At 42.5% G+C, this 11,140-nt stretch overlaps 1 protein-coding gene across 2 annotated transcripts in view; it reads left to right on the top strand.

The window, feature by feature from the left end:
- Nucleotides 1-541: 541 nt before the first annotated feature.
- PTPN5 (protein tyrosine phosphatase non-receptor type 5) overlaps nt 542-11,140 on the top strand; it is an 84,949-nt gene continuing 74,350 nt past the window's right edge. For both annotated transcript variants that reach the window (XM_069857712.1, XM_069857711.1), the window contains exons 1-2: nt 542-652; nt 4,246-4,406. The gene's annotated coding sequence lies outside the window, so the exon portion shown is untranslated. The remainder of the gene's footprint in view (nt 653-4,245; nt 4,407-11,140) is intronic.

Below are 11,140 nucleotides of genomic sequence, written 5' to 3'. Positions count from 1 at the left end.
CCAACAGCTCCCTATCCTTCCTATGTTGAGGATTCCAGACCTGGACACGGTACCCCAGGCAGGGTCACAGGACAGGGGGGCGGAGGGGCAGCTGCATCTTGGAACGGGCTCTGGGAAGAGAGGCGCGGGGGCTGCCGGCAGCGGCTCGGGACGCCGCGGCGCACGGAGAGGCCGGGGCTGCCTTCCCGCCGCCTGCCTTCTCCATTCATGCTTTCTCCTTCGCCATCTCCCTCTCCGGCGGGGGAAGGGGGGGAACGGGAGCGCGCGTGGGCAGCCGGAGAAGGCTCCCTGCCAGTCAAGCGGCCGGGCTGAAACGGCGCCGGGCGAGGGAGGGAGGGGAGGAAGGAGGGAGAGCAGCTTTCCCGGGGGAGGGAGGGCGGCTGTCGTCGCCGCCAGCGCCGCCGCCAGCCTCGCAGCCCTCCCCGGGGCCTGGGCGGCAGCGGCCCCTCGCCCGGCCCCGCCGCAGGGCCGGCTCTGCCTCCGCGCTCCCCGCGCACCTGAGCGCCGGGCGGGGCGGCGGGCGGGGCGGCTCTCGCTCTCTCTCTCGCTCGCTCGGCTCTTCCCGCAGCCGCTCCCCGCCGCGTCCTACCGCGCAGAGAGAGATGCGACAGCGGCAGCGCGGTCCCCCGGGGAAAGCGGACGGGACTCGGAGGTGGGCGAGCCGGGACGCGGGGGGGCTGGGGAGGGGGCGCCGGGGACGCTCGCCGCGCGGATTTCCCCCGCTCCTCCCGATCCAGACGACGCGGCGAGATCCGCGGGCGTGTGCGCTCGGCTCGGGCAGGACCGGGCTCATCCCTAAGCGCTACGGTCGCCGGTTAAGTGCGGTCTGCAGCTAAAACCTTGGCAGCGGCAGCACCGGCGGCTTCGCGCTGCATCCCGGGGATGCTGCTGCCTGCGAGACGGTCCCCCTCGATCCCCCCCCCGGGTCCCTCGACCCTCTCCCCCTGGGTGGCACAAGAGGCTTCGCATGTGCCCTGTGGGCTTATTTGTAACGAAGAGGATTTTTTTTTTTTTTTCAAACTACGTGTCTCGTTCTGCAGTTACGTTTTAGCGAGGCTGCAATTCTTGCGTTGGGGAAGGAAATACAAATTGAGTGTGTTAAAGCCTTTGTGTTCCAGCGTTATTTACAACGCTTATGAGGTTTGGATCCACATCCAGTGGTTGACACCTGGCTGGCTTAGATTTACAGCTGGGGATCAGGTCCGGTGCTTATGTTAGAGCAATAAATCACTGATTCGAAAGAAATGTTGCTGCATTGTCCTCTTTTTTTTATTTCCTGTGTGCTGTATATACCAAGGAAGCAAATTTTTTGTTTGATTAGTGGATTTTAAGCAGTCTTTGAAATAACTGCTTTGTTATGTGCGTTACGCAGCTGAGGGATTGAGTGCAAACCTTGGTTAGGTGCAGAGCTCATCGTATTTTCAGCAGGAGTTTTATGGTACACGATGGTGCTCAATTTTACTGTGTGGAATCTCTGAAGAAAAAAAAAATTCTCTCTGCTTGCCCTATAGCTTTGTTCCTTTGGAGTAGCTGAATGTAGGGCTTTTGCCAATGTTTTCATTGATGTACTTGAATTAGAGTTGTACATCTGAAGCCAAGCATTGCTCAGGGGCTCAATATGCACCCATTGAGAGAAAATTTCGCACATTGACTTGAATATAAATAAAATGGACACCAAAATTCTTGTTTTATATTCACATATAATGAGTCCTGGTGTTTTCAGTAGGTGTGTGCAGGAAGGTAAGGACATCATATTCGCTTCTATATTGTAAATCAATAGGCATTATTCTTTGTAGTATTTTGCTGGGCGTTTGGGCTTTTTTTACTTCTTGTTTAGCATTATTGTTGTGGCTTAAGGGCTAAGCTTTAAAATGTTTGTCAGTACTGCAGATAGAGTTGCCAACTGGATGTCATGCATGTAAAACTAGAACAAGAGCCTTTAAATAGCAAGACCATCAATTTAGTAACAATTTAGTATGATAAATGGTAGAATACACAAGTATGCAAATCTGAATGATGGTAGCATGCATCTTTTGATACTACAAAGCAGAAAGGCACAAAGCAGAAAAGTAAATAAACATTTTCTGCTTTTAGGTGCCTCAGTTGGTTTGAAAAGAAAGAGCTGTCTTCTGTTACACAGTCTAGGCTTTAAAAAGGAGGGGGGAAGAGGGAAGAAAAGTTATTTATGAGCATTTATTTTGTTTTCTGGATGTCAAAATTCCATTATGTAGTAGGATGCTTTCCAGTGTCTGCTTTCTCTGTATCTGGAAAGGCAGATGTTGCTGCAGCAGGAGCAATTACACTGATCTGCAGCGCAGGAGGGGAAAAAAAAAATCTGGTTTGACTATGCCCAAGATCAGCCATTTATCTCTGTTTTGGGCTTGTCAACAGAAGAGATGGTATAGGGAAGATAACTTTGTTTAACAAAAGGAATGAAGTTAACGTATAAATTAAGAAATTTCTTTTTCTAGAATAAAATCACTAAGTTTGCCTAACAAAGTACATTGAAGCATTCCATTTGCTTGGCTCTACCTCACAATTGTCTACAACCCTCACCAGAAGTCAGGGAATATTCCTCGATTTTGTTGGTTGTTTGCTTTTCCGGATCACTCTACCCTGTGGGAGGTTGAATCAAAAAGCAGAAGAGATGGTAGAGACTAGAGCCCCGTAGGCTTTTGTAGAGGAGGATTTCTGTATTGTAGCTTTTTAAAAGGTGCATGACAGAACCCCATCTTCACTAAAATAAAAATTTTGCTGTCGCCGTTCTCTGTCAGTTCGCTTCTTATCCTGTGTAGACCACAGCAAAGTGTGACTGATGAGACCCAAGATTTGACCTGTGATAGGGCATGGGTTCTGGGTTTAAGATGACGCTTTAAAGAGTTTATTTTTAGACTCCTTGCAAACGAAATATGTAAGTGAAAGTTAAAAACTGAAAAGTTGATATGTACTGAAGCATCTTTAGCAGAACAAAGCCAGAAGAGATGTGAAATATGTGTATGCTGTATGTATGTGTGCATAGTGAACAAGCCATGATATTCAAGAAAGGTAAGGGTCTTGAATGTCTCTGGAATGTGACAGGAATTTTTTTTTTATGTCACTGTTAGCTCAGGCAGAGTAATTTCTTTTAGGCTCTTTTCAGACTCCTCCCTTAATGGTATGGAACCAATTTGACCTATGATTCTGAGCAACATTTTTAAGAGCTAGCATGGTGATAATGTGGATGTTGGAAGTCAGATTTGAACTCCTGCATCATAAGACTCCTGGTTTGTGACTATCTCAAATTACATTAAGTGGTTGTGTGTGTTCTTGGTTTGTGTCTTTTTTCCTCCTAGACCTTCCTTGCTTAATGATCTGCTGCATGTAACCTGACTCCTAACCTGCTTGGGGAAGGAGCAACCTTTCATAACTTGTTTCAGTGGAGCACAAATCCCTGTTTGCAGCTCTAAGAGGCTGGTGTAGTAGAAGGTGACAGTCTGACCCTGGTTTAAGGTCAAGGGTAACTGCCCAAAAGATTTAGAGACAGACCTCTAGTATAAAAAAAAAAAAAATTTCTTGTTTTCTTTGTCATTCTGTATCATACCTAGTTTCACTCTGTGTTCTAATGCTGTGCTTATAAACGCTAGATAGTACAACCTTCTGCATTTTTACAGCAATGCTGACCTGTGGTCACAGCTCTATGTGTTGATGGGAACTCTTTGACACAAACTAAAGGATAAGCAACTCGATTAGGTTACAGGGAGATTATGATCTCCTTTATGTATCATCAGATAAACACCTTCAGACTAGCCTTGTCGATCACTGCAGTATAATAAAACCATTCAGACCATCTTTTCTAAAATAACTGAATACGTGACGCTGGGTTCAAAAAGTAATAAGCACTAAAGAGTGACAACTGCACGTGATATCTTTTATGTGCATTAATTTGTTGAGGATGATATCTGTCTTCATAATCCTGTTTGTGCAAATTTGGTCCTTCTGGATGTGCCAGAAGTTCAGAATGATTTTGAGTGCTTCAATGAAAAGTTACTAATAGCTGCAGAGTGCAAAGCCTGCTCACCAGTTTTTCTTACTGTCACACAGGGAGCACATCACTGTCCGAACTGATGTCTTGGTGCCTACACCACTTCATCGCACCGCATAAGCTATGACACAGCTAGTCTTAATTACACTGCTTTTTTTAAAAAATCATTTAGATGTTGTAATTTGTATATCACTAGAATTGTTCTACTGCTCGTTTGTTCACAGATCATGTTTCAGTAAATGTACTGATGAGCACCCAGGACTCTGAAGACAGCAGTTTTGCGCAAGATAAGAATGTTCCTTAAAGAAGCTGATGGAGGATAGAACACCAGAGTTCCTGGCAGACACTGACAGCATAAGATGGCACCGTAGTCTAGTCTGAAATTGTAAGTCTCAAGGAGGACGAGATGTCCTTGACTTTACAGGAAGCTATTACACTGAGTAAACTTAGTAATGGGCTAGACTCTGCTTTCAGGACCTGTGTAGATGCATTTGTTTCTGTTCAGTTACACTAAAATGACTGTGGAGTAACTAGGGTTTGTCTGCATGTGAATGTGAACTAAATCCCTCTACATTAGAGCAAGTAATTTTATTTACACTGGTGAATCTCAGATCTGCACCCATCATTTCTTAACTACTTTGTTCCTAGCACTGCTCATAGATCTAGGAAATGGATGGTACAAGCTCTACAGCATGACTGAAAGGAGTCTCCATTTCAAAAGCTGTGTGTTCCAAATATGTTGGTTCATTTGCAGTAGGGTGTTTGGAACCTGCAGTTGACAAAGGTCATAAAATCATTGATGTCATGAAATATGCAATATATTTCATCTGAATGATGTCCATACCTTTGTAAAGTCTTTTTTTTTATCGGCTCAGATTAATTTAGATGATTAATTCATTTGAACAAATGTATGCTTCACTTTAAAAGCAAAGTTATATCTCATCCTTTTCCCTGATGGTGTGTGCCAGAGAGTAGCAGTCTTTGTAGTTTTTGTCCTGAGAGACAAACACTCCCTTTTTTCCTGAGGGTAGTTGCTACTCCCCTTCAGTGGGAGAACATATCCATTTGTAACACCAGCAGTATCATAAGCCTCTAATAGTGTCTTGGAGATTTTTTAGGAAATAGAGATGCTGGCGTTTTTGTAAAGACCCAGAGAGCTTTTTCAGTTAGTTTTAAACAACCAAAACTACTGAAAAGAGCTCAGAATTTTGCATGGTAAGGGTATTTGTTCTGAACTGTATCTCGCAGGTGCTATAAATAATAACTATTTTCATAATAGATGATTTGCAGTCTGTAAAAGCAGGTCACTGCAATTACTATCTCCTTTCTCCCTGCTTCTCAGTGGCAGGAAATTTTTAGCAACCAGTAGCATTGCAAACTTTTTAGGTGGAGGTGAATACTTCACGGATGTTAGTTAAGAGGAGGGCTCCACTGGATCCACTTTGGATCCTTTTGGAAGGCAGGGTTCAGAAAGCTGAGGTGGGCTTAAACCAACAGTAACTAGCCTCTGTTTGAGTTTTGTTTGGGGTTTTTTTGGCAGGCAGATACTTACCTAATTTTAATCTTAAAGAAAGGTTGGGTTTTGTAGCCCCATTGCTGCCTCCCCCTAGTTTGCCAGGACCACGAGTTGACTTCACGTGTAGAATGAAGATTCTGAATGAAAAGGTAATGGGACAGGGAGAGGAGGAGTTGAGAAGTGTCTTCGTTGGTTGAGAAAAACGTAGGGGAGCAGAACAGTCCAATGAGTCTGCTCGCTGATCCCAGCTGGTCTTTGAAAATTAGGTTGTCACAAGCATTGTGCGAGTTGTAGGTTGACAGTTGTCATGTGTGGCTGTGGTGACAACATACAAGCACCAGAAGCTTTTCCACACAGCTATTCTGGAGGCCTATTCTTACAATTCTGCTATTGAGTAACTACCTACTCAAAAGGCAGGCATGCAGCTGGATCTTCCTGGATGCATTCCATGTGTTTCTGAATCAGTAATGAAATTTTGCATCACATAGTGGTGTTTTGGACTTGAATAAAATTTGGGCCATTTAAAATACAAGTATGTAATCCCATGAAATAGTAAGGAAGGCTGACTATTGCAGGCCTACTAATGGTAGTGAGAGTCCTCATAAGTTTGAGGTTTCATTTTTCTCCACACTTGCAAGATTTAGGTCATACTGTTCAGGTCAGAACACTTAGAAGCAAGCTAGGCATCTTGATTCGGCCTCTCTAAGAGAGTACTTGTTTTCCAGAGATGTTGTTTGAAGCATTCCCTTGAGTATATGATATCACTTCCAAGTTTACTGTCAGTTCACAGTTCGCTGAATTACACTTGACTCTTGGGTTGGGGTTTTTTTTGTTTATTTGGTGTTGGTTTGTTGTTTGCTTTTTTAATAAAGGTAAATAAAAGATGCTTATTTTTTCTGCCATCATCCAGAGATTCTGGGAAAGGGAATCCATTTTATTAACCAAGCTGTACACTCTTCTCTGATGGTTCTGCAGAGCTAGTTTTACTTTTCGGAACAGAGACTGGCTGCATCCTTCCTGTACCTCGACTTTTGACTACAGCTAGAATTATGTATTTTCTTTTCCAGAACATCTTCCATTTGGTACTCTGACAGCATTTGTTCACTCGTTTTTGTATTCCCAGCCTTGGGCTTGGCTGTAGCAGTCTCCTTTAGGATCAGAGCCTCCCTTGCCAGTACAAATCACTGCCACCATTCCATTGCACTGACCAAAGCATTTACTCCTGAAGTTAGAAAACAGCAAGCCAGAGAGATGCAGTAATTTAACTAATTGGCTTGTTTCAGTCCTCTTCTAAACATGGAAATCAGAGCCTGCAAACATTCGTAAGATGAAACATTGGCACAGACATGATCGTTTCTGTGAAACTGCAGATGTGAGTACTTTGTTATGAAACTGCTGGGATATTTGTGAATTATTTTAACCAATCCTGTCACTAAAAACCACGAAATGGCTGTTTTATTCTGCTGATGATTGCTTCTGCACTCCAGAACGTGTTTAGAATGGCCACATAATTAAATTATTTAACATTTTCTTTTAAATTAGAGAGTGACTTCTAACATGCTTACATGATGCCTAACTTGCACTGACATACATAAGGAGCTGTGTTCCCAGATGCTGTGTATGTTTTAGCTCTGTTCTTTGTGGTAAATTACTGTAGGCATGCGTAACATTCTCCATTCTCTGTACTTTTCATAACATATCTAGTTTCTTAATTATGTATTTTTTCCCTGTAGCAGACCATGCCGTTGTTCTTAACTCTTTTCCCTTTTGAGCTTTAAGTATGGAGTACAACAGTGTATGTCCTTAATTTTTAGGAAAAAAACATTGCCTTTGTCCCCTTGAATGTTGTGTTCATTACCCCTCAAATTCCTGATGATACACTGTAGATCTTGCTCCTGATTATAGTTTTGGTTGTTTGCTGCAGTTCCGGGCATTACCAGTGGGCAGCAGATCACAAATGGAGACTCGGTGCTCAAAAGATTTGTAGTGATGCTAGATAATGAGAGAACCAGCGATTAAGCAACAGTGTTGTATCTGCAGTGTATTCTGTGCAGCTCAGAACGTCAGTTTTCAGTCTGTTAGCCTTGACTGGATTAGATTACATTATATTAGCTTGCATTAGATTAAATTGAGAACTGTTGCTTTATCTCCTGGATGTAACTTTAGTGTTACACAGAGGTTTTTTAATCCAAAAAATTGTGCCTCTGGTGAGATACTGATTCAGGTATAGTGTTGGTTCCTGTGTTTGGATAGTAGAGATCGTTACCTGTGTACCCAGGATTTAGAAAAAGATTCTCTTCTGCTTGGCAAGCTTGCTTAAAAGTCAGATCCTTCTAACACGGTCTCTGGCTTTACTGTGTTCTCTTCCAGCCTACTGGCATTTGTCTGGTGCCCTGGGATTTGTAAAACTGTGCCTATGAGATTGCTGATTGCACAGGGAAGAGAAGGCAGTCCAAACTGGAATAGTGTCTGCTGTCATTTGGGAATTTGCTTATTAAGGCATCCCACTTACTCCCTTGGTTGTCAATACTGAACAGAAGTAGAAATTGAAAGCAGATCTCTAAACTCATTTACTGTCCTTGAAACAGGATGTTTATTCCATTTTGGAATACAGAGTTTCCTATTGCCTTTCTTCCTGCATTTTTTCAGCTAATACCAATCTCTGCTACTCCATGCATGCCTCTAATCCTTTCCATCTGTGTTTGTCACCTCTCCAGTCCAAGTGGCATCTCTTCTAGCTATGTATATTTCTCTCACAAAGACCTGAGAAGCCTTCTGCCACCAAGACTTCAAGTCAAGGAAGTGCAAACTGCCTGCTTTGTCCACCACATCATCTCGGATTAGCAGCTTCTGTTTGATGTTGTCCAAGCATGAAAGAAGCAACCTTTCCCTGGAAGTTACAGAATTGCCTGCATTCATAATTTCTGAAGACAGCATGCAGCAGGTTGCCTGTGAATCTAGTGAATGGCTTAGCTAGGAGAAGTCTCTGTTTAATACAAAATTAGTGGCAACTGAGCACATCAGCGGAAACAAGTAGCCAAGGCAAAAAAATTACGAGTGATAATGAGGAGGAAGTTCCAAACCTCTGGAGAGCTAATTATCTGAGTCAGCTGAAGTAAATCAAAGTGGTTTGATATGTGGTGACCTGAAGATAAGCACACCCCACGTAATTAAAGATGATACCTATGTAGCTAGAATCAGGGAGATTATATAGAAATTACTGCATGCAGCTGCTTTAAATATTTTTGTACTTTGTGTTTCCTAATGTTTACTAGTGTTACTTTAGCACGGTAGCTGATGTGCCATCAAATGTGATTTTTTTGAGGGGGAAAAATATTTTTATGGCTTTTGAATCGAGGAAATACTATGAGATAGGTTAGGACACGGCACTGCAGTTCTGTGATTTCTTTAGTCCTTTTGTTACAATACGTCATGTATTTGTCCTTATGGTGCATGTGGAAGAGATAAGAATTTCCACTAATTTTTGAGAGTTTATGACAATTCTTCACAAATTGATGACGGTCTTCTAGAGCCCTAAATACCAGTAACAGCAGTGGTAACTTGTAGGTCTTATTTAGATTTGAACAAAAAGCTTTTGAGGAGTGTTTGTGGTTAACTTTGCTTTCATGACATTCAGTATCCTTGGGATCAAGTTTATTACATACTGTTAGCCTCAAATGTTGTTAGCTGATAATGGACTGGTTGCTGAGATTTCCTTGTCAGTAATAGGAGGGGAAACATGTGCATAATGCCTTATTTGCAAGGGACTTTGTCATGCCCAGACACAAGCTTATGGCCACCACTACTGGATATATAAAATAATTATTTATTTCTGGTTTTTGTTCCTCTTTTGCAACTGATTGCTGTGGATGTCATGCTGTCTGATTCCGAGAACACCTCAGGTATTTGGAATTATCATCTTGAAACCAGTATTGGTCCTAGAAAATGCCACATGAAGCCATCCATTCGTCTCTAGGACATTTCCTGTAATGTTGAACTTAAGTATTGTCTATTTGCTTGCAATTGCCAACTTTCTTCTTTGGTTGCTGCATAGTTTCAGGAGCTGATGTTTCATAAGTTACCAGAGCTAGAGTTGAGCCGAAATCTGAGGGTAGTTGAAGCCTTACTTAGTCATTTACATGTGATTGGTCCTTTTGTCCTAGCGAAGCAATTTTTCCCTGTTGTTCATGAACTGGTCTCAGACCTTAGATCAATGTAAATATTCAAAGCTGCTCTGCTGTGCTAATATCTTATTGCATCATTCTGGAGCTGTTGATTGATGATAATTCTGAGTGTTTAACCCATTTTTTTTTGAGGCTTTCTAAACCTTTTTCTGGCAGGCTGTTTCTCAAGGAAACTGGCTGATTTGGGGAGTGTTTTGGGGGAAACAAAATGATTGGAAGGCAAAAGAAGCTGTTTCTTTTTTGCATCTAGTGTTTGCAGTGATGCCATTAAAAGCAAGGGCTAGGAGGAGTGAGAGACTAATTGTTCCTATCCCCCTCTAAACCCCCAGACATTCACATTTGTGGAATATGATGCAGAAGCAGAGCCCCATCTGCTGATGCTCCCCTTTGCATGAAATAGTCCCTTGCAGAAGAGGCCTTACATAAATAACTTTGCTGACCTGCGTTTCTTTGTATGTGCTAGATCACGTCTGTGGGTGTGTTGTTAACTGCTGCACAGAAAAGGAAAAGCAAGAAATCAAGTCAGTGCTAGAGCTGTTAGGAACTAAGTACACCCTTTAGTTGTATGCAGGTCATGATGCTAATCCTTGTTTAGCAATATTCACAAAACTTGGACCAGGATAACTTCAGAAGTTACCCCAAATTGAAGCTTAATTCCTCCTCTTGTTGAACTTCATGGCAGAAATCCCTCAGCTGGTGTAAGGAACAAGATTGGATTACGTGGTGATGGCTTGCAGGTAGTGAAATTTTAAATCCGCATAAGCATAGGTATTTTTTGTGTCTGAAAGGATCCTGATACTTTGCTGAGGAGCAAAAGCTGATATTCTGTTTTGACTTGATGTGGTATCTGGGGAGAGGCAAACAGTACAGGCAGCACCTTCCTTTGCTTTGAGCATTGTGTCTCTATAATCTCTAGAGAACTCATTAAAATTTAAGGCTGTGGCAAGCTAAATGGCTACAGTAGTGATACACTGATGGTTTGAGGTTCTGCATTTGTCTTTTTGGGATAACCAGTTCTGCTCCCTTCAGTGATGTGTGGCACCACAAAAATCAGTGGGGCATTTTAACCTGAGAAGGCAGCTATTTAGCAAACAGGAATATGTCATTTGGTACAGTGGTAGAAACAAGAAAACTCTTCTCTTCTTAAAGCATTCTGTTCTCCAATTGAATCCCTCTAAAAATTGACTTACCGTGCCTGTTTGTGGAAAGGGAGGAATTATGCATGGTCAGGCTCACCATGGTTTGTGCTGGGGAGACCGTAGTGGGTGAAAGGCAAGGTTCTGTGTTACAGTATAATTTCTAGTCAGTAACTGCTAGTCAGGATGTGTGTCTTGATTGTTGGCTTACAAGGTCTTAATGTTGTAAATGGATAAACTTTTCAAACATGAGTATGTGAAGGATGGTCATGTTTCTTGTACA

This window comes from Phaenicophaeus curvirostris, chromosome 5 (genome assembly GCF_032191515.1).
Source record: "Phaenicophaeus curvirostris isolate KB17595 chromosome 5, BPBGC_Pcur_1.0, whole genome shotgun sequence".
Taxonomy (NCBI): Eukaryota; Metazoa; Chordata; class Aves; order Cuculiformes; family Cuculidae; genus Phaenicophaeus; species Phaenicophaeus curvirostris.
This window is presented reverse-complemented; position numbering and strand designations above follow the sequence as displayed.